Here is a 22084-nt window from a genome sequence, read left to right as displayed (position 1 = left end):
ACCTTCTCAACGGGCAACTGGGGACTGATAATATACGCTGGTCTGGACAGTGACACCCATATCCCAGGAATGAATAACAACATGTGTATATGGAAACTGGATTAAAAGCCTCTACAGAAATACTTGTTACTGAAACAATACTTTTTTACATTACGTGGTTGGTGTCTGTTTAACAACCTCATCTCCCCTGGAATCTATCAACATTGACAGTCTCCATTTGAAATTGCTGAGCCTGACTGGGCTCAAAAGTACTCAGGATTTAAGTCAGCAGTTGCTCCTCCATCTCCACTCCAGTTCAAACTAATGGAACAAAAAAGACCAATACAGGACATCAGGGACTGACTTCCACATCCAACACCCACCCTGATACAAACTGGCTCTTAATTGGTCCGTCTGTGTTTCTCGACTCAGTTCTGTGAGGAATGACTGCAATAAAACCAAAGCAAAAGACTGCGGATGCTGGAAATCTGAAATAAAAGGAGAAAATGCTGGAAATACTCAGCAGTTCAGGCAACATCTATGGAGAGAGAAACAGAGTTAACGTTTCAGGCACATCGGGCTGCCGGTGCCTGCAGCCTGGAACTCGGAGAGGGAGAAGGAGGAAGAATGGGTGGTATAGTGTGCAATGGTTAGCACCACAGCCTCACAGCTCCAGTGACCCGGGTTCGGTTCTGGGTACTGCCTGTGCGGAGTTTGCAAGTTCTCCCTGTGATCGCGTGAGTTTCTGCCAGGTGCTCCGATTTCCTCCCACAGCCAAAGACTTGCAGGTTGATAGGTAAATTGGCCATTGTAAATTGCCCCTAGTGGAGGTAGGTGGTAGGAGAATGGTGGGGATGTGGTAGGGAATATGGGATTAATGTAGGATTAGTATAAATGGGTCATTGTTGGTCGGCACAGACTCGGTGGGCCAAAGGTCCTGTGGGCCTGCTGCACTGCTGTATCTCTCTATAGAATGAGGAGAGACAGAGGCAGAAACCCTCAACTTATTCAAAAGGAGTCTGGATATGAACCAAATTCTGGAAGGTGGGATTAGAATACGTGGATAATTTTATCACTGGCACGATGGGCCAAGTGGCCTCTATCTGTGCCTTAAATTTTCTATGATTCTATGACCATGAGCTCCTACTTTGTGTAATAACCTTTTATGCCGCACCTTGTCAAATAACTTCTGGAAATGCAAGCACAGTACGTCAACGGGCTCCCCTTCATCCACAGCGCATGTCATCCTTCAAAGAACTCCAATATATTGGTTAAACATGATTTCCCTTTCACAAAACCATGCTAACTATTCCCGATGTGCCCAGCCATCGCCTCCTTAATGATCGATTCTAACACCTTCCTCATGACAGACGTCAAGCTAACTGGCCTATAGTTACCTGTTTTCTGCCTCTCCCCCTTCTTGAATAGAGGGTTTATATTTGCTACTTTCCAGTCTGATGGAACCTTTCCAGAATCTAGGGAATTATCAAAAATTAATACCAATGCATCTTCTACCTCATTAGCCAACTCTTTTAGAACCATAGAATAATAGAACAATTATGGCACAGAAGGAGGCCATTCAAACCATTGTGGCCATGCCAGCCGAAAAAACTAGCTGCCCAATCTAATCCTACCTTCCAGCACCTGATCGGTAGCCTTGCAGGCTACAGCACTTCAGGTATATGTTCTTTCAAAAGAATTGAGGGTTTCTGCCTCCGCCACTGTTCCTGGCAGTCAATTCCAGACACCCACTACCCTCTGGGTGAAAACGTTTTTTCTCATGTCCCCTCTAATCCTTCTAGCAATCACCCTTAAATCTGTGCCCCCTGGTAATTGACCTCTCCGCTAGGGGAAACAGGTCCTTCCTGTCTACTCCATCCAGGCCCTTCATAATTTTGTACACTTCAATTAAGTCACCTCTGAGCCTCCTCTGTACTAAGGAAAACAACCCTTACCTATCCAATCTTTCCTCATAGCTGCAACTTTCAAGCCCTGGCTACATTCTTGTAAATCTCCTCTATCTCTTTCCAGAGCAATTATGTCCCTTCTGTAATGTGGTGACCAGAACTGAACACAATACTCCAGACCTTGATGGGGTCTAACCAGGGCTTTGTGTATCTCAGCACTTTTCCAGTCACACTGATACTGTGGGTGTACCTACCCAACATGGACTGCAGCGGTTCAAGAAGGCAGCTCACCACCACCTTTTCATGGGCTACTAGAGATGGGCAATAAATGCTGGCCTAGCCAGCAATGCACACATCCCATGAAAACGATTTTTTTTTAAACTGAAATCTTTTCCCACAGACAGAACAGCCAAACCTTTTTCCTTCCACATTCAAAGGCTGATGATATTCAGGTCCTGATGTATTGAGTGACTCTGTCAGATCTACGTGTGATGTTTGGCTTGAGATTCCCCATCTGCATATCCCCTGCTTCTAAGCCCCTGTAAAAGGAGTTTACAAAAACCATCACTGTCAGTCCAGGATAGAAATTCACAACATTCTCTCCTACTGCTTCCTGGCCTAGGATGACGGTGCATGCACCCTGCTGTAAATTGTCCTGAAGGAGGCCACACACCAGCCTGGATTCACGTCTGCGGCTGCAGAAATGCCTGTGTATTCCCCTAACTATTGAATCTCCTATCACTATCGTTCTTCCAGGCAGCTGAGCCGAACGTGGTGCCGTGGACTTGGGTCTGGCTGCACTCCCCAGACGATCCATCACATTCATCATTACTCAGAGCTGAATCCTGGTTGGAGAGTGGGATGCATTCAGGGATCTCCTGCACTGCACTCACTCGCCAAATTCAGGTCCCCGGTATCTTCCTCGATCGCCGCTTCAGTCACCCGCTCAATTGCCGGACCTGCTCCCGCGCCATCGACTCGCCCTTCCCAACTATGCGTCGCTCCGCCTGCTGCTCTGATTGAGACGGTCAATGGCCCGGATGGAGCTTTCTCGGTGCTGGAAACTGGTGCGCCTGCGCTATGACGAGCGGATCTGGAGCATGCGCATTGCGTGTCGAAGGTGCAGGAAGCTGCAAGCTGCTCGGCTGAGCTGTGGACTGGGAACGGTGAGGAGGGGGATATCAGAGCAGGTACACACACTGCTCCCCTTTCCTCCAGGGATGTTTTACTGGAGTCGTGTTGGTGAGTGTTTCTAAACTCTGTCTCTCTATCCCGGTAATGTAGGTGGATTGTAGGTTGTTGTGAATGTTGGACGACATTGTCTCTCCTCATTCTTCTCCTTCTCCCACTCTCGAGTTCCAGGTTGCAGCCTCTGGTAACGTGATGCACATGAAATTAATTCTGTTTCGCTCTTGACTGCCGCTGCTGCTTTCCTGATTATTTCCAAAATTTTCTCCTTGTATTTCAGATTTCCAGCATCCACAGTATTTTGCTTTAGATTCGTTGCAGGGATTGTTCACAGAACTAAATTGAGCAACACAGATGGACCAATTAAGAGCTGGTTTGTAAGCGGGTGCTGGATGTGGAAGGTTGTCCCGAAACTCCTTTGTTGGTCTTTTTGTTGCATCAGTTTGATCTGGAGTGGAGTTGGAAGAGCAGCTGCTGGGTTTAATCCCAAGGACCTTTGAGCCCAGTTGGGCCTGTGTGGAGAAGGTGCTCCCACAATGGTGTTAGGTAAGAAGTTACAGGATTTTCACCAAGTGACGATGAAGGAACTGTGATATATATCCAAGTTTACATCAACTTGTATTTCTGTAGTGCCTTTAACGGAATAAAATGTTCCAAGGCGTTTCACAGGAATGTTATAAAGCAACGTTTGACACTGACCCATTTCTTTTTCTTTGTCCTCCTTGTCTCGAGAGACAATGGGTAAGCGCCTGGAGGTGGTCAGTGGTTTGTGGAGCAGCGCCTGGAGTGGCTATAAAGGCCAATTCTAGATTGACAGACTCTTCCACAGGTGCTGCAGATAAAACTGGTTGTCGGGTCTGTTACGCAGTTTGCTCTCCTCTTGCACTTCTGTCTTTTTTCCTGCCAACTGCTAAGTCTCTTCGACTCGCCACACTTAAGCCCCGCCTTTATGGCTGCCCGCCAGCTCTGGCGATCACTGGCAACTGACTCCCACGACTTGTGATCAATGTCACAGGACTTCATGTCGCGTTTGCAGACGTCTTTAAAGCGGAGACATGGACGGCCGGTGGGTCTGATACCAGTGACAAGCTCGCTGTACAATGTGTACTTGGGGATCCTGCCATCTTCCATGCAGCTCACATGGCAAAGCCATCTCAAGCGCTGCTGGCTTAGTAGGGTGTATATGCTGGGGATGTTGGCCACCTCAAGGACTTCTGTGTTGGAGATAAGGACTTGCTACCTGATGCCAAGGATTCTCCGGATGCAGTGAAGATGGAATGAATTGAAATGTCGCTCTTGGCTGACAAGGTACTGAGGGCACAGGCTGATACTCTCGGACTTTTGTGTTCCGTGTCAGTGCGCCATTTTCCCACACTCTTTTGGCCAGTCTGGACATAGCAGTGAAAGCCTTTCCCATGCGCTTGTTGATATGTGCATCGAGAGACAGCTTACTGGTGATAGTTGAGCCTAGGTAGGTGAACTCATGAACCACTTCCAGAGCATGGTTGCCGATGTTGATGGATGGAGCATTTCTGACGTCCTGTCCCATGATGTTCATTTTCTTGAGGCTGATGGTTAGGCCAAATTCGTTGCAGGCAACCGCACTCCAGTCGATGAGTCTCTGCAGACACTCTTCAGTGTGAGATATTAATACAGAATCGTCAGCAAAGAGGAGTTCCCTTATGAGGACTTTCCATACTTTGCTCTTCGCTCTTAGAAGGGAAAGGTTGAACAACCTGCCACCTGATCTTGTGTGGAGGAAAATTCCTTCTACTGAAGACTTGAACACATGAGAGAGCAGCAGGGAGAAGAAGATCCCAAACAGTGTACGTGTGAGAACACAGCCCTGTTTCACGCCTGGCAGGATAGAAAAGGGGTCTGATGAGGCACTGCTATGCTGAATTGTGCCTTTCATATTGTCATGGAATGAGGTGATGATACTTAGTCGCTTTGGTGGACATCCAATCTTTGCGAGTCGTCTGAAGAGTCCTCGTCTGCTGACGAGGTCAAAGGCTTTGGTGAGATCAATGAAAGCAACGTAGAGGGGCATCTGTTGTTCGCGGCATTTTTCCTGTAGCTGGCGAAGGGAGAACAGCATGTCAATGGTGGATCTCTTTGCTCGAAAGCCACACTGTACCTCAGGGTAGACACGCTCAGCCAGCTAATGCAGCCTATTTAAAATGACTCGAGCGAAGACTTTCCCCACTATGCTGAGCGGGGAGATTCCACGGTCGTTGTTCCAGTCACCTCGGTCACCCTTGTTCTTAATGAGGGTGATGGTATTGCCATCACGCATGTCCTTTGGTACTGCTCCCTCGTCCCAGCACAGGCAAAGCAGTTCGTAGAGTGCTGAAAGTATAGCAGGCTTGGCACTCTTGATTATTTCAGGGGTAATGCCTTCCTTCCCAGGGGTTTTTCCGCTGCCTAGAGAATCAGTGGCATCAGTGAGTTCCGATTTTGTTGGCTGTATGTCCAGCTCATCCATGACTGGCAGAGACTGGGCTGCATTTGAGGGCGGTCTCAGTGACAACATTTTCCCTGGAGTACAGTTCTAGGTAGTGCTCCACCCAGCGGTCCATTTGCTTGCGTTGGTCAGTGATTGTGTCCCCTGATTTAGATCTGAGGGGTGCAGTCTTCCTTATGGTTGGCCCAAAAGCTCTCTTCATGCCAACATACATTCCTCTGATGGTTCCAGTGTCCCACATAAGGCATTGACCCATATAAGGAGATATTAGGGCAAATGACCAAAAGCTTGATCAAAGTGTTTTGAGGAGTGTCTCCTCAGGGCAATGTGCAGCAGGGCACATGCATGGTCGTCCTCGGTCAGGAATAAGGAGAAGAGGATAATTTGAATATCTATCTTGAACTGGCAATGATGGCTTTTGTAAACTCCTCTTACAGGGGTTTAGACACAGAGGATTTGCAGATGGGGAAGGATGGAGTGCAGCATAGATTTACCTGAATGCTACCTGGACTCCAAGGGTTAAATTATGAGGGAGACATTACAGAAATGAGTCATAGTCATTACAGCACAGAAGGAGGATAGTCAGCATTTTGGTTCCCTGCCAGTTCTCTGTAGAGCAATCCAGTCAGTCCCATTCCCCGCTCTGTCCTCACAGGCAGTAAGTGTCAGGACATCACCACTCACTGCAGAAAAAAAGTTCTTCCTCTTGTATCTCTTGTCCAAAACGTTAATCTGTCTCCTAGTCGTTGTACCATGAGCTAATGTGAAGTGCTTTTCTTTGCCTACCTTATATAAACCTGTCATAATCTTGTGCAGCTTTCATAGAATCGTTACAGCACAGAAGGCCATTTGGCCCATTGTGTCCATGCTGACCCTCCTAAGGAGCAATTCATGTGCTGCTACTCCCCTGCCCTCTCCCCATATCCCTTCACATTCCTTCTCTTCAGAGATTTAGAATATTTAGAAAATGCAGAAATATATCTGGCAGTGAAGGAGGCCACTCTGCCCATCCCGTCTGTGCTACTGAAAACAAACTACCCAGCCTAATCCTGCAGTTTCAGATTCAGAAATAGTATTAATACAGACACCTGGGTGCAGCTTGCAATCTGAGTGCAGATTGTAAGGTGAGTGGGGAGTTTCAAGTGTCAGTACTTTCTAAAAATCTGGTCTGCAGTTAGCATTTAACTGTAAATTACTTTCTAAATAAAGTAAGTTAAAAAAGTAAAGTAGCTTTCTTCCAGTCTTAGGCAGGGATTAACAAGCTCCACTGCAGAGCAGCTGATTAGTTAAGTGGCTAATGTTACAGCACAGAAGAAGGCCATTTGACCCATCGTGTCCCTGCTACCTCCTATGAAGCAATTCATGTTTTGCTACTCCCCTGGCCTCTCCACAGAGAGTAATGTATCTAAGTTTGCTGATGATCCAAAGTTCGGTGGAAAGGTGAGCTGCGGGGAGGCTGTGGAGAGCTGCAAACAGATATAGACAGGTTAAGCGAGTGGACAACAAGATGGAAAATGGAGTAGAAAGTAGGGACGTGTAAAGTTGTTCATTTTGGTTGTAAAAATAGAAAAGCAGAATATTTTTAAAAGGTGTGAAACTGCTAAGTGTTGATGTTCGGAGAGACTTGGGGGTACTCCTACAAGGAACGCACAAAGTTAACATGTAGGTGCAGCAGGCTATTAGGAGGGCAAATGACATGTTGGCCTTTATTGCAACGAGATTGGAATACAGGAATAAGGAAGTCTCATTAGAATGGTACAGGGCTTTATTGAGACCACACCTGGAATACCATGTGCAGTTGTGGTCTCCACATTGAAGAAAGGATATACTTGTACTGGAGGCAGTGCAGCGAAGATTTATTAAATTGGTCCCTGGGATGAAGGGGTTGTCCTTTGATGACAGGCTGAGTAAATTGGACCTATATTCTCTGGAATTTAGAAGGATGAGGGGTGATCTAATTAAGATATACAAGCTTCTGAAAGGACTTGATCGTGTAGAAGCTGAGAGATTGTTCCCACTGGTTGGGGAATCTAGAACACGGGGACACAGTCTCAGGATAAGGGGTCAGTCATTCAGGATTGAGATGAGGAGAAATTACTTCACTCAAAGGGTTGTGAATCTTTGGAATTCTCTACCCCAGAGGGTTGTGGATGCTCTATCATTGAATACATTTAAGGCTGGGATAGAGAGATTTTTTCTCTCACAGGGAATCAAGGGATATGGGCAGCAGGCAGGAAAGTGGAATTGAAACCCAAGATCAGCCATGATCGTATTGAATGGTGGAGCAGGCTCGATGGGCCATATGGTCTACTCCTGCTCCTATTTCTTATATTCTTGTATAAATCCATGTTGACTCTGCCCAATCACATTATTTTCTAAACATCCAGTTCTCACAATCTTCATATTAGATTCTAACATTTCCCTACTACTGACATCAAACTAACAGGTCTGCAGTTCTCCATTCTCCCTCTCCCTGTCTTCTTAAATAGTGGGATTACAGTTGCTACTTTCTAGGCTGTAATTAATAGCAGCAATAACAGCAGAATCCAACCCCTACAGTCATTTGTGAACTCGCTGATGTGTCAACAGTTACAATGACTGAGCGAATCTGAGCAAGTGAACAGCCTCCCCCCAGTGTGAACACGGTGTAGCAGCACGAGTCATTACTGAGTGAATCCCTTCCCACATTCTGAGCAGGTGAATGGCCTCTCCCCAGTGTGAACTCCCTGGTGTGTCAGCAGATCCTTTTTGCTTTTAAAGCTCATCTCACATTCAGAACATACAAAACATCTCTCAAAGTGAACCATTTGGTGTCTCAGCAGGTTGGATCACTAAGTGAATCCAGTCCCACACGCAAGCAGGTGAACAGCCTCTCCCCATTGTGACTGCATTGATGAGTTTCCAGTCAGGATGGGTATTTGCATCCCTTCCCACAGTCCCCACATTTCCATGGTTTCTCCATGATGCGGGTGTCCTTGTGCCTCTCCAGGTTGGATGATCAGTTGAAGCCTCATCCATACATAGAACACGTGTATGGTTTCTTCCCGCTGTGAATGGTGCGGTGTTTTTCAGGCTATGTAATTGGAAAAACTGTTCCCACAGTCAGTCACTGGAACACTCTCATTCAGATGTGTTTGTCTCAGTGCTTTTCGAGTCACACTGATGTCTGAAATCATTTCCCACAGACAGAACAGACAAACATTTCTCCTTCCACATTCAAAGGCTGATGATATTCAGGTTCTGATGAATCGAGTAAGTAAATCCTCCCCTTCTAATACCCTGTAAAAGGAATTTACAAAAGTCATCACTGTCAGTCCAGGATAGAAATTCAGAACAGACAATTCTAGTTTCTATGGAACATTGTTTCCTCTCATTTCCCCCAAACATATGATCCATTCAAACTAAAAGAAGCGAAAAAACGCAATTAAAATCAGAACTAAAGAGAGGGGAAGCTTCCAAACTAAACCAAAATGTTGTTCCTAGAGTCTATAAGACACTCTGTATGCTGAGGTGCCCACTGGTCACAGAAAGGATCAAGTGTGCTCCCTCTCCAGGACTACCCAGGCACGGACAAGACCACAGAAGAGAGGCTGGCAGCCAGAGTGACACCCTTCCCCCAACATAGTCCCTGCACATCCTGGACCTACACATTGCTGTTTTAACAGGTCCAAGAGCAGGTCCAGGAGAAGATCCTCTGACTTACCCACCCCCCTCCACACTGAGCAACCAAAGATTAGGAGAGTGGGACTAAAGTGCAACCAAGGCCCACGATATGGCCCACAGGGCAGAATGGTCAAGAAAGGCGAGGCAAAGCGGCAAGTTGGATCTAAAATTGGCTCAGAGGCAGGAAGCAAAAGATGAATGGGTGTTTGTGTGACTGGAAGGATGTTTTCTGTGGGGTTCCAGAGGGCTCAGCATTCGGTCCTTTTTTGTGGTATAGATCACTGATTTGAACTTGAATGTAGAAGGTAGGATTAAGATGTTTGCAGATGACACAAACATTGACTGTGTGGGTGATAATTAAGACTGCAGAAAGATAGCAATGGACTAGTCAGGTGGGCAGAATAATGGCAAATGGAATTCAGTCCACAGAAATGTGACTTTGGGACAGCTAACAAGACAAAGGAATACACAATAAATTGTAGGATACTGAGAAGTATAGAGGAACAGAGAGACCATGCAATTCATGTCCACAGATCCCTGAAGGTAACAACAAAATACTGCAGATCCTGGAAATCTGAAAGAAAGTGCTGGAAATACTCAACAGGTCAGGCAGCATTTGTGGACAGAGAAGCAGAGTTAATGTTTCAGGTCTGTGACCTTTCATGAAAACTGACGAAGGTTAGAAAAGAATTAGGTTTTAAGCAAGTGAAGGAGGTTGGGGAGGGGATGGTGAGGAAGGGAACAAAAGGAAAGGTGTGTGATAGGGCAGAGGGCAGGAGAGATTAAATAACAAAGCTGTCGTGGGACAAAGGCAAAGACTGTGGTCAAAGACAATGCATTCGTCCAGAGAGACTGTTAATAGTGGAATAATGAGCGGCTCTGTCTACATGAATAACAAGCACATACTGAAAAAATTAAATATAAAAACAGGTCAGGAATGCTCTGAAGTTATTGAACTCAATATTCAGTCCACAAGGCTGTAGAGTGCTGAATCGAAAGATCAGGCACTGCTCCTCCAGCTTGCGTTGATGTTCACTGGGACAAGCCAAAGACAGAAATGTTGGTATGAGAGCAGGGGAGGAGAGAATGGATGCTGTTGAAATGGTAAGCGACCGGAAGCTCAGGGTCATGTTGGTACCGTGTACTCTCGCTGTTTAATTCGGCTCCTGGCTCCACACTCGGTGGTCTGCAGCCTGCAAGCCCCAGGCTTTATTAAACGAAAAACAGAAAGTGCTGGAATTACTCAGCAGGTCAGGCAGCATCTGTGGAGAGAGAAACAGAGATAACGTTTCAGGTTTGTGACCTTTCATCAGAACCGGGCTTTATTAACCTGCCTCCCTCTCACCTGCTGGAAACGCGCTCTCTGTCTCAGCCCTTGCCGGCCGCGCATGCTCAGTCACATCACCCGCCCACTCGTCTGATTGGCAGCAGGTCTGGACCAATAGGAAGTGAGGGGACGGAGCTTGAGGACTGAGCTGTTGGTAAATCCTCCAACCAATCGGAGCGAGTGAGGAGCGGGGATCGCGGCACGCAACAACGTTGTCCTCCAATATAATATATAATAAAAGTAAAATACTGCGAATGCTGGAAATCTGAAATAAAAACAAAAAATGCTGGAAATACTCAGCTGGTCTGGCAGCATCTGTGGAGAGAGAAGCAGAGTTAACGTTTCGGGTCAGTGACCCTCCTTCAGAACTGACCTTGTCCTCGAGTCCCGCCCCATCTTGCTATTGGTCTGGAGCTGCCGCCAATCACCTGGACATTGTGAGCTGTCAGGTCAGATCTCTTGGTGAGAACGTCTGGTACCGAGGCCGCAGGCGCAGTGCGGAGCATTGTTGTGAGCATGCGTATTACCAGTGATGGCGGTGGAGCAGAAGTGCTTGTAAGTCGCATCTGTAACCGGCGGCGGGAGCGATGGAGTGGGCGGGGAAGCTTCAGAAACACCCAGTGTAGACCTCAACACGCTTCTCGGTGTAGGCCTTAACACGAGTGCCACTCCCCCACTTACTCATTGTGAGCCTGCATGTTCTTTTCAGATAACTATCTAATTCTGCTTTGAATGCCTCAATTGAACCCTCCTCCACCACACTCAGTGTATTCCAGATCCTAACCACTCGCTGCATGAAAAAAACTTTTCCTCATGTCGTCATTGCTGCTTATGCCAATTGCCTGAAATCAGTGCCCTCTTTCTCTATCCTTCCACCAACAACAGTTTTTCTCTCTCTGTTCTGTCCAGATCCCTCATGATCTATCAAATCTCTTCTCAACCTTCTCTTCAAGGAAAACAAACCTAACCTCTCCAATCTATCTTCATTACTCAAGTTCCATTTTTGTGAATCTTTTCTGCACTCTCTCCAATGTCCTCACATCTTTTTTAAAGTGTGGAACCCCGAACTGGATGCAGTAATCCAGTTGAGGCTGAACCAGTGTTCTATACAAGATTAACATCACTTCCTTGTGTTTGTACTCTATGCTTCTATTTATAAATACTGGGATGCTACATGCTTTTTTTTAGCTGTGCTCTGAACCTGTCCTGCCACAACAGAAAGACAGTTCGCTCCTGGAGTTTGTGAGAAATCAATGCAAAGTTTCAAGGCAATGAAGGCGATCCGGGCTCAGCCTCACCCACTTGGTCATTTACTTCAATTGTGTGGAGGACCAACCTCCTGCTTGGTCCTCCAGCCCCACCTCCTGCTCTTTGTATTAGTTGGAGATCCTGTCAATCACCAGACAATGTCTACAAGTGAAGGAGAAATAACTCTGTATTTTTGGGAGGTTGGTTTGTATGAACAAATATATCCCTGATTTTATTGAGACTCTTTTCCGTTTCCCAGCACCTGTAAATATTGGCTGTGAAGGGACCGGACTCTCGGGAGGTTCCACACATCCGGCTGCTGATGTGGAAGTGATCTCCTATCAGATTAATGTGCTTCTGCTGTGTGTGTGTTTAATAAAGTGCCTGAAAGCCTCACTGTAACACTCACTATTCCAGATGCAGTGTAATGTCCGTGCTGTGTGCTTCCTGTCCAATATCCCCCTGATAAAGCTCAATGAGCAATCCAATCTCCAAAGGGGAACATCTCCTTAAAGCTGATGGTGTCGGCAGTTCTGCAGCTCATTTCACACTGTGAACATGTCAGAATGAAAACCTTTAACAACAGCCCATGTTTCACAAAGGGAGACCTCACCAGACCAAAGGACATTGGTGGAGTTTAATTGTCTGTCTGTGTCACTGGGCTGCAGTAAGTTATTAACAGAAGGAAAGCGAGTCACAGCAGAGAGACAGTTTACCAGATTGTCCATGGTGCACTGTAACACCCACCCTCTCTCTCTCTCTCTCAGGAAACTTCTGCAGTAATGACTGCACTGGCCTTTCCCTTATCTTTAACCTTGAATACACGGCTCTACACAATCTCCCTCCCCCTACATCCTCACTGTGCTGGAATCTAGACCAGCCTCCTTGTTCTCTCCCTGGATCTTAAAACTACTGAAATCACTCTTCCCTCCAGAAGCCACAGGCTTTAAAACTGAAGACTGGTGTCCTTCTCTCCTATGCCTTGATTTATCTCCTGTTTTATCCTCCTCTTTTCCCTCTCCCTTGGTTTTGTTCCGTACTCTGGACTTGGTCGTTCCCCTGGGATTCTCAGTCTTTATGCGGTGGGATGTGTTTTGAGACAGGATGTCCCAGCTCTCCACCCTGGGATTTCCCTGGGATTCCCAGTATGAACAGGGTGGGATGTATTTTGAGACAGGATGTCCCAGCTCTCCGCCCTGGGATTCTCATTACGAACAGGGTGGGGTGTGTTTTGAGACAGGATGTCCCAGCTCTCTGCCGTGGGATTCTCAGTATGAACAGGGTGGGATGTGTTTTGAGACAGGCTGTCCCAGCTCTCCACCCTGGGATTCTCGGTATGAACAGGCAGGGATGTGTTTTGAGACAGGATGTCCCAGCTCTCCACCCTGGGATTTCCCTGGGATTCCCAGTATGAACAGGGTGGGATGTATTTTGAGACAGGATGTCCCAGCTCTCCGCCCTGGGATTCTCATTACGAACAGGGTGGGGTGTGTTTTGAGACAGGATGTCCCAGCTCTCTGCCGTGGGATTCTCAGTATGAACAGGGTGGGATGTGTTTTGAGACAGGCTGTCCCAGCTCTCCACCCTGGGATTCTCGGTATGAACAGGCAGGGATGTGTTTTGAGACAGGATGTCCCAGCTCTCCACCTTTAAAGGACACGGTGAGGACCAGCTGGGCTGAGAGGTTTTTCTTTATGATATCACTGCAGTGCCTTGTTACCAAACTCACTGAGCTCATTATGGGATGGGTGTGATTTATGGGACAGTGTAGATGGAGCTTTATTCTGTATGTAACCCATGCTATACCTGTCTTGGAGTTTTTACAGTGACAGTGCAGAGAGAGCTTTACTCTGCATTCCAGCCAGAATCTGCACCTTCAGGAGAGGAACATAAATAGAGCAAGAGTAGGTGACATGCCCCTTCGAATCTGCTCTGCCACTCAATAACATCATGGTTGCTCTTCTACCTCAACACCAATATCCCCATATTCCTTGACATCCTTAATGTTGAAGAATCTGTCAATCTCTGATTATACTCAATAACATCACATCACAGCCCGCTAGGGGGGAGAATTTTAATCCTTTTAGCAACTTTCTTCATATCAGCTCAGAATCTTCTCAAGGGTAATTCAGGATGGGCAACTAATTATGGCCTTGCCAGAGACGCCACATATCTCATGAAAAAATAGAATAAATCCTAAAGACTGAACTCTCGTTGTGAGACTGTGACTGCTAGTTCCAGACTCACCAGCCAGGAGAAACAACTTTACAGCACAGAGTCATAGAGTTTTACAGCACAGAAACAGGCCCTTTGGCCCAATGCACCTGCACCGACCCACTAATCCCAACTAATCCTAACTAATCCCATTTCCCCACACTTGACCCGTCGTCTTGTATGTTATGGCATTTCAAGTGTTCGTCTAAATACCTCTTGAATGTCGTGAGTGTTCCTACCTCGACCATCCCTTCAGGCAGTGTGTTCCAGGTTCCAACCACCCTCTGGGTGAAAGAATTATTCCTCAACTCCCCTCTAAACCTCCTGCCCCTCACCTTAAATCTATGCCCCCTAGTTATTGGCACCTCTGCTAAGGGAAATAGTTTCTTCCTATCTATCCTATCAATGCCCCTCATAATTTTCTATACCTCAATCAGGTCCCCCTCAGCCTTCTCCACTCCAAGGAAAACAACCCGAGCCTATCCAGTCTGTCTTCATAGCTGAAATGCTCCAGCCCAGGCAACATCCTGGTGAATCTCCTCTGCACCCTCTCCGTTCCAATCACATCCTTCCTATAGTGTGGCGACCAGAACTGTGCACATTAGTCCAGCTGTGGCCTAACCAGCATTTTATACAGCTCCATCATAACCTCCCTGCTCTTATATTCTGTGCCGCGGCTAATAAAGGCAAGTATCGTCTATGCCTTCCTAACCACCTTATCTACCTGTGCTGATGCCTTCAGTGATCTACGGAGAAGCACCCCAAGGTCCCTCTGACTCTCTGTACTCCCTAGAGTCCGAACATCCATTGCATATTCCATTGCCTTGTTAGACCTCCCAAAGTGTATCACCTCACACTTCTCAGGATGAAACTCCATTTGCCACTGCTCCGCCCATCTTAACAGCCCACCGATATCATCCTGTAGTCCAAGGCTTTCCTCCTCACTATTGACAACATCACCAATTTTTGTGTCGTCTACGAACTTACTGATCGTACCTCCGATATTCACGTCCAAATCATTAATGTACACTGCAAACAGTAAGGGTCCCAGCATCGATCCCTGCGGTACACCACTGTTAACAGTCTTCCAATCGCAAAAACAACCCTCTACCATCACCCTCTGCCTCCTGCCACTAAGCCAATTTTAGATCCAATTTGCCAAATTACCCTGGATCCCTTGGGATTTTACTTTCTTTACCAATCTTCCATGCGGGAGCTTATCAAAAGCCTTACTGAAGTCCATGTAGATTACATCAACTGCTTTACCCTCATCTACACACCTAGACACCTCCTCGAAAAATTCAATCAAATTTGTTCGACACGATTTCCCCCTGACAAAGCGATGCTGACTATCTCTGATTAATCCCTGCCTCTCCAAGTGGAGATTAATCCAGTCTCGCAGAACTTTTTCCAATAATTTCCCTACCACTGATGTTGGACTCACCGGCCTGTAATTACCTGGTTTATCTCTGCTACCCTTCTTGAATAATGGTACCACATTCGCTGTCCTCCAATCCTCTGGTACCTCTCCTGTGGCCAGAGACAATCTGAAAATTTGTGTCAGAGCCCCTTCTATCTCCTCCCTTGCCTCACATAGCGGCCTGGGATACATCACATCTGGGCCTGGAGTTTATGCACCTTTAAGCCCGCTATTACAGCTAATACCTCCTCCTTTTCAATGCTAATTTGATCAAGTATATCACAGTCCCCTTCCCTGATCACTACACATACATCGTCCCTCTCCATAGTGAACACAGATGAAAAGTGATCATTCAAAACCTCACCTATGTCCTCTGGCTCCACACACAGATTGCCACTTTGATCCCTAATGGGCCCCACTATTTCCCTGGTTATCCTCTGGCCCCAAACATACTTATAAAACGTCTTGGGATTTTCCTTTATCTTGTCTGCCAGTGATTTTTCATGCCCCTCTTCGCTCTCCTAATTACTTTTTTAAGTACTCCCCTATACTTTCTGTACTCCTCCAGGGCCTCCGCTGTTTTCAGCACTCTGAATATGCCATATGCCTCCTTTTTTTTCCTTATCCAATCCTCTATATCCCTTGACATCCAGGGTTCCCTGGACCTGTTGGTCCTACACATTCACCTTTACAGGAACATGCTGCACCTGAACCCTCACAATTTCACTTCTAAATGACTCCCACGGGTCTGATGTAGACTTTCCTATAAGAAGCTGCTCCCAGTTCACTTTGGCCAGATCCTGTTTTATCATATTGAAATCTGCCTTCCTCCAGTTCAGTATTCTTATTTTCGGCCCCTCTATGTCCTTTTCCATAACAACCTTAAAGTTATGGTCACTATCCCCGAAATGCTCTCCCACTGCCACATCTACCATTTGTCTGGCTTCATTCCTTAAGATTAAGTCCAGTACCGTTCCTCCTCTTGTAGGACTCTCTGCTCTGTCAAGACAGATTGCATCTGTTTCAATAGATCAACTCAAATTCATCAAACACAAAGGAAAAAATGCTTCTTCCATTTAATCTATCCTCATAGGACGATCTTAGAATCAAGCTCGAGAGCTTTTCTTGCATTCCCTCTCAGCAAAGTATATCCAATGTGATATTCATCAAATCCAGATCTCAATCTTCGCAGAGTTCATTCATTTGTGTTTCTGGATGAATCATTTAATAATTTCATCACAGTCCCATCACAGAGTTCATTGTTCATTGTTCATCACTAATTGGGGTTGCCAAGGGCAGGTCTATAACCCAGCATTCCTCGAGGTTGTGTCTCTGCCCGAGTCAGGAGCCCACCGCACAGGCGCAGTGGGGTCTGTATCTGGAGCATGCGCAGTGGTCAGTGTGATCAGAGATGTACGAGTACTGGAGATGCTTTTGCAGTGGGTGAGAGTCAGCGGGGCCTTGTTTGAAACTAATAATAAAAGGAGGGACTAAGTTCCCCGATTGAAGAGAGACCAGGAATATCCAGGAACAAAAACACTGATGGACTGAGGCGGGAGGAGATTGTGGGCGCAGGGGATGAATTGGAGCCGTGAGTGGGCTGGGAATCTTCATAAACTCCGCATAAGAGGCCACAGGCCCCATGTTTACTCCACGGTGACATGAGCGGGGACACTGGCCGCCATTTTGAACAGGGCGGTGTCAGGGGGGCATGTGCGGCCATCTTGGTGAGTGCACAGGGAGTGGGCGGGACGTCAGGGCTGGGGAGACCAAACGCTGACTGGGTGCCCGCTTTACGGAACACCTCCCCTCAGTCCGAAAGGGCTGCGTTTGCTGACAATGCCAGCTCTAGGTGGCGCTGCAATAGAACATGTGCAAATGCAGCGTGTGGCACCAGAAGGTCACAGTCAGCGACGTCAGGCAGCTGCCAGGATTAAAGATGGCGCTGCTCAAATAATCACACGATGGAAACCGAAATACATGACAGCAAACAATGGCTGCAGGGGAGGGAGTGAGCAGGCCGAGGGGTGAGCGAGCGGGGGAGGTGGGTCGGGAGCGGGAGGCGGGGGGAAGGAGAGCACATCCACCACCAGCAAGGTCTTCGGCCGCGCTGTCCCCGCACCCGCTCTCTACCCACTCCCCAGACCCATTCTCCCCGCACCCGCTCTCTACCCAATCCCCAGATCCACTCTCCCCGCACCCGCTCGCTACCCACTCCCCAGACCCACTCTCCCTGCACCCACTCTCTACCCACTCCCCAGACCCACTCTCCCCGCACCCGCTCTCAACCCACTCCCCAGTCCCACTCTCCCCGCACCCGCTCTCTACCCAATCCCCAGACCCACCTCTCCCCGCACCCGCTCTCTACCCACTCCCCAGACCCACCGTTCCTGCTCTGTACCCACTCCGCAGACCCACTCTCCCCGCACCTGCCCTCTACCCACTCCCCAGACCCACTCTCCCCGCACCTGCCCTCTGCCCGCTCCCCAGACCCACTCTTCGCGCCCAACCCTGCTCTCTCCCTGCTCCCCGAACCCCCTCTCCCCCCACCCCTACTCTTTGCCTGCTCCCCAGACCCCCTCTATCCCCAACCCTGCTCTCTCCCCGCTCCCCAGACCCACTCTCCCCCCAACCCTGCTCTCTGCCCGCTCCCCAGACCCCCTCTCCCCCACGCCTAATCTCTCCGGCCTGGATCCCCCCTACATCTGCCTGCATTACGTGATGATGTCATCTGTGCATGCGCCAACCAGTCCTGGCACTGCGGAACGCAGCGCATGCGCACAAGGTAGGAACCAATCTGCGCAGATCGAAGCAGTTGGATGACGTAAGCTGCCGGTTGCATTGTTGGTAATCACTTTGTAGAATATAAGAGCAGGAAGGTTATGATGCAGCTGTATAAAACACTAGTTAGGCCACAGCTGGTGTAATGTGTACAGTTCTGGTCACTACACAATAAGAAGGATATGATTGCACTGGAGACGGTGCAGAGGAGGTTCACCAGGATGTTGCCTGGGCTGGAGCATTTCAGGTATGAAGAGAGACTGGATAGGTTAGGGTTGTTTTACTTGGAGCAGAGAAGGCTGAGGGAGGACCTGATTGAGGTATGGAAAATTATGAGGGGCATTGATAGGACAGATAGGAGGAAACAATTTTTCCCTTAGAAGAGGTGTCAATAACCTGGGGGCATAGATTTAAGGTAAGGGGCAGGAAGCTTAGAACGGATTTGAGGAAATTTTGAGGTGGTTGGAATCAGGAACACACTGCCTGAAGAGGTGGTAGAGGCAGGAACCCTCACAATATTTAAGAAGTATTTCGCTGAGCACTTGAAACGCTATGGCATACAAGGCTACTGGCCAAGTGCTGGAAAATGGGATTAGAATAGATAGGTGCTTGATGGCCAGCATGAACATGATGGGCCGAAGGGCCTGTTTCTGTGCTGTATAACTCTATGTCTCTTGAAATTTACTCTGTCTCTCACTCTCTCTCTCGCTGTGACTGTCTCCCAATTTATGAACAAATGAATTAGGAGCAGGATTAGGCCACTTGGCCTCTTGAGCCTGCTCCGCCATTGAACAAGATCATGGCTGATCTAATTTTAACCTCAACTCCACATTCTCGTCTCCCCTCGCTAAACTTTCACCCCCTTGCTTATCAAAAATCTATCTACCTCTGCCTTAAACATATTCAAAGACTTTCCTTCCACTGCCTTTGGAGGAAGAGAATTCCCAAAACACACGACCCTCAGAGAAAAAAATCTCATCTCTGTCTGAAATCGGCGACCCCTTATTTTAAACAGTGACGTCTAGTTCTAGATTCTCCCACAAGATGAAATATCCTTTCCACATCCACCCTGTCAAGACCCCTCAGAATCTTGTATGTTTCAATCAAGTCGCCTCTTAATCTTCTCAATTCCAGCGGATACAAGCCTCGCCTGTCCAACCTTTCCTTCTAAGCCATGAATTAGTCGAGTACACCTTCTCTGAACTGCTTCTAATGCATTTACATCCTTCCTTAAATAATGAGACCAATACTGTAAACAGTACCTCAGATGTGAACTCACAAATGCCCTGTATGACTGAAGCATAACCTCTCTACTTTTGTATTCAATTCCCGATAAACAATAACATTCTATTAGCTTTCTGAATGACTTGCTGTAGCTGCAGACTAACCTTTTGCGACTCATGCACAAGGACACCCAGATCTCTCTTCATCTCAGAGCTCTGCAGTTTCTCACCATTTAGATAATATGCTTTTTTATTCTTCCTGGCAGAAGGGACAATTTCACATTTTCCCACAGTTATGCCGACTCTCTGTTTCTTATTAACTAGTCAATCTTCTGTCCAGGCCAAAATGTTACCCCACACCATGAGATTTTATTTTCTGCGATAACATTTGCTGTGGCACCTTAAAAAATGGTTTCTGGAAATCTAAGTACATTAAATCCACTGGTTCCCCTTTATTCACAGCACAATAAATCGATTAAACATGATTTCCATTTCACAAAATGTTGCCTCTGCCTGATTACCTTGATTTTTTCTGAGTGCGGTTCTGATGTTGTAATGATCACACTTGAAAACTATTTCATTGGCTGTTAAGCACTTTGGGACGTTGTGGTCATGAGAGGCTTTTGTAAAATAAATTATCCTCCATGTACAAACGCTCCCTGTCCAGTCACCATTTCTCCACCATTTACAGATGCTCCCTGACCAGTCTCCATTTCCAGACGCTCCCTGAGCAGTCTTCCTTTCTCCTCCATTTCTAGATGCTCCCTGTCCAGTCTCCCTTTATCCTCCATTTACAGATGCTCCCTGACCAATCTCCATTTCCAGATGCTCCTTGACAAGTTTCCTTTTATCCTCCATTTCCAGATGCTCCCTGACCAATCTCCATTTCCAGATGCTCCCTGACCAGTCTCCCTTTATCCTCCATTTGCAGACGCTCCCTGACCAGTCTCTATTTCTCCTCCATACACATACACTCCCTGACCAGTCACCAATTGCCATTTACAGGCGCACCCTGACCAGGCTCCATTTCACCTCCATTTATGAATGCTCCTTGACCAGTCAATTTCTCCTTCATTAACAGACACTCCCTGAGAGTTTTCTCCCGGAGTTTGCCGCTTACACTACACTTTTTGTCTCCACCACCCCCCTCCCCCACCCCACCACCTGGGGTGTATTAACCCATTCCCTGCACACCTCTTACCTGGCAGCTCACAATTCCCAGCTGATTGATGGAAGAGGAGATGGTAGCATAGCGGTAATCAAACAGGACTAGTAATCCAGTGATCCAGGATAATGTTCTGGGGCCATAGGTTCAAATCCTACCACAGCAGCTGATGGAATTTAAATTTGATTAAATTATAGGGTGGTGGCAGTGGTGAAGTGGTAATGTCATTCGCCTATCAATGCAAAGGCACAGGCTCGTACTCTGAAAACATGGGTTTGAATACCAACATAGCAGATGGTGAAATTTGAATTCAATTAATAAATCTAGAATTTTTTTGAATGACTAAAAGGTTGATAGGGAGAAAGAAATTAGAGTTTGCGAGGAAGCTAACTAGGAATGTAAAAACGGATAGCAAGAGTTTGTACAGGTATTTAAAAAGGAAAAGGGTAAGTAAAGTGAGTGTTGGTCCTCTGGAGAGTGAGAATGGGGAGTTAAGGAAATGGCGGATGAAATGAACAAATATTTTGCTTCTGTCTTCACCAGAGAGGCTACGAAAAACATTCCAGTCTTGGCTATAAATCAGGAGGTGGAAGGAAGAGAGGAACTTGGTGAAATTACAATCACCAGAGAAGCTGTACTGACCAAACTAATGGTGCTACAGGCTGACAAGTCCCTGGGTCTTGAATGGGCTTCATCCTAGGGTTTTAAAAGAGGTGGCCTATGAGGCAGATGATGCGTTGGTGTTATTTTTCAAAATTGGCTCGATTTTGGAAAGGTTCCATCAGACTGGAAAGTAGCAAATCTAACCCCACTATTCAACAAGTGGGGGAGGCAGAAAACAGGTAACTGTAGGCCAGTTAGCCTGACATCTGTCATGATGAAGATGTTAGAATCAATCATGAAGGAGGCTATAGCTGGGCACTTAGAAAAACTCAAGGCATTTGTGAATAGTCAGCATGGTTTTGTGAAAGGGAGATCATGTTTAACCAACTTATTGGAGTTCTTTGAAAGTGTAACATGTGCCATGGATAAAGGGGAGCCCGTTGAAGTACTGTACTTGGATTTCCAGAAGGCATTTGACAAGGTGCCACATAAAAGGTTATTGCGCAAAGTAGAAGCTCGTGGTGTAGTGGATAACATATCAGCATGGATAGAAGATTGGTTGGCTAGCAGGAAACAGAGAGTATGCATAAATGAGTCCATTATCTGATTGACAGAATGTGATGAGTGGGGCGTCCCGCAGGAGTTTGTGCTGGAGCATCAACTTTTTACAATTTATATCAATGGCTTCGATGAGAGGAGCGATGGCATGGCAGCTACATTTGCTGATGACACAATGATAAGTAGGAAAGTATTTTGTGGAGAGGACATTCGGAGGTTGCAGACCGATATAGATAGGTTGAGTGAGTGGGCAAAAGTCTGGCAGATTTGTATGAAGTGGTACTGTTGCCTCCTGCATTTTTGAAGAAACCCTGAATATTTGCAGAAATCTTGCATCTTGAAAA

General features: G+C 46.9%; 1 pseudogene; it reads right to left on the bottom strand.

The window, feature by feature from the left end:
* Positions 1–7267: 7267 nt before the first annotated feature.
* The window catches only part of LOC137349330 (zinc finger protein 585A-like), a 287418-nt pseudogene continuing 272601 nt past the window's right edge, over positions 7268–22084 (bottom strand).

This window comes from Heterodontus francisci, chromosome 34 (genome assembly GCF_036365525.1).
Source record: "Heterodontus francisci isolate sHetFra1 chromosome 34, sHetFra1.hap1, whole genome shotgun sequence".
NCBI lineage: Eukaryota > Metazoa > Chordata > Chondrichthyes > Heterodontiformes > Heterodontidae > Heterodontus > Heterodontus francisci.
Note: the sequence above shows the minus strand (reverse complement) of the source record. Positions and strands in the feature narration are given on the sequence as shown.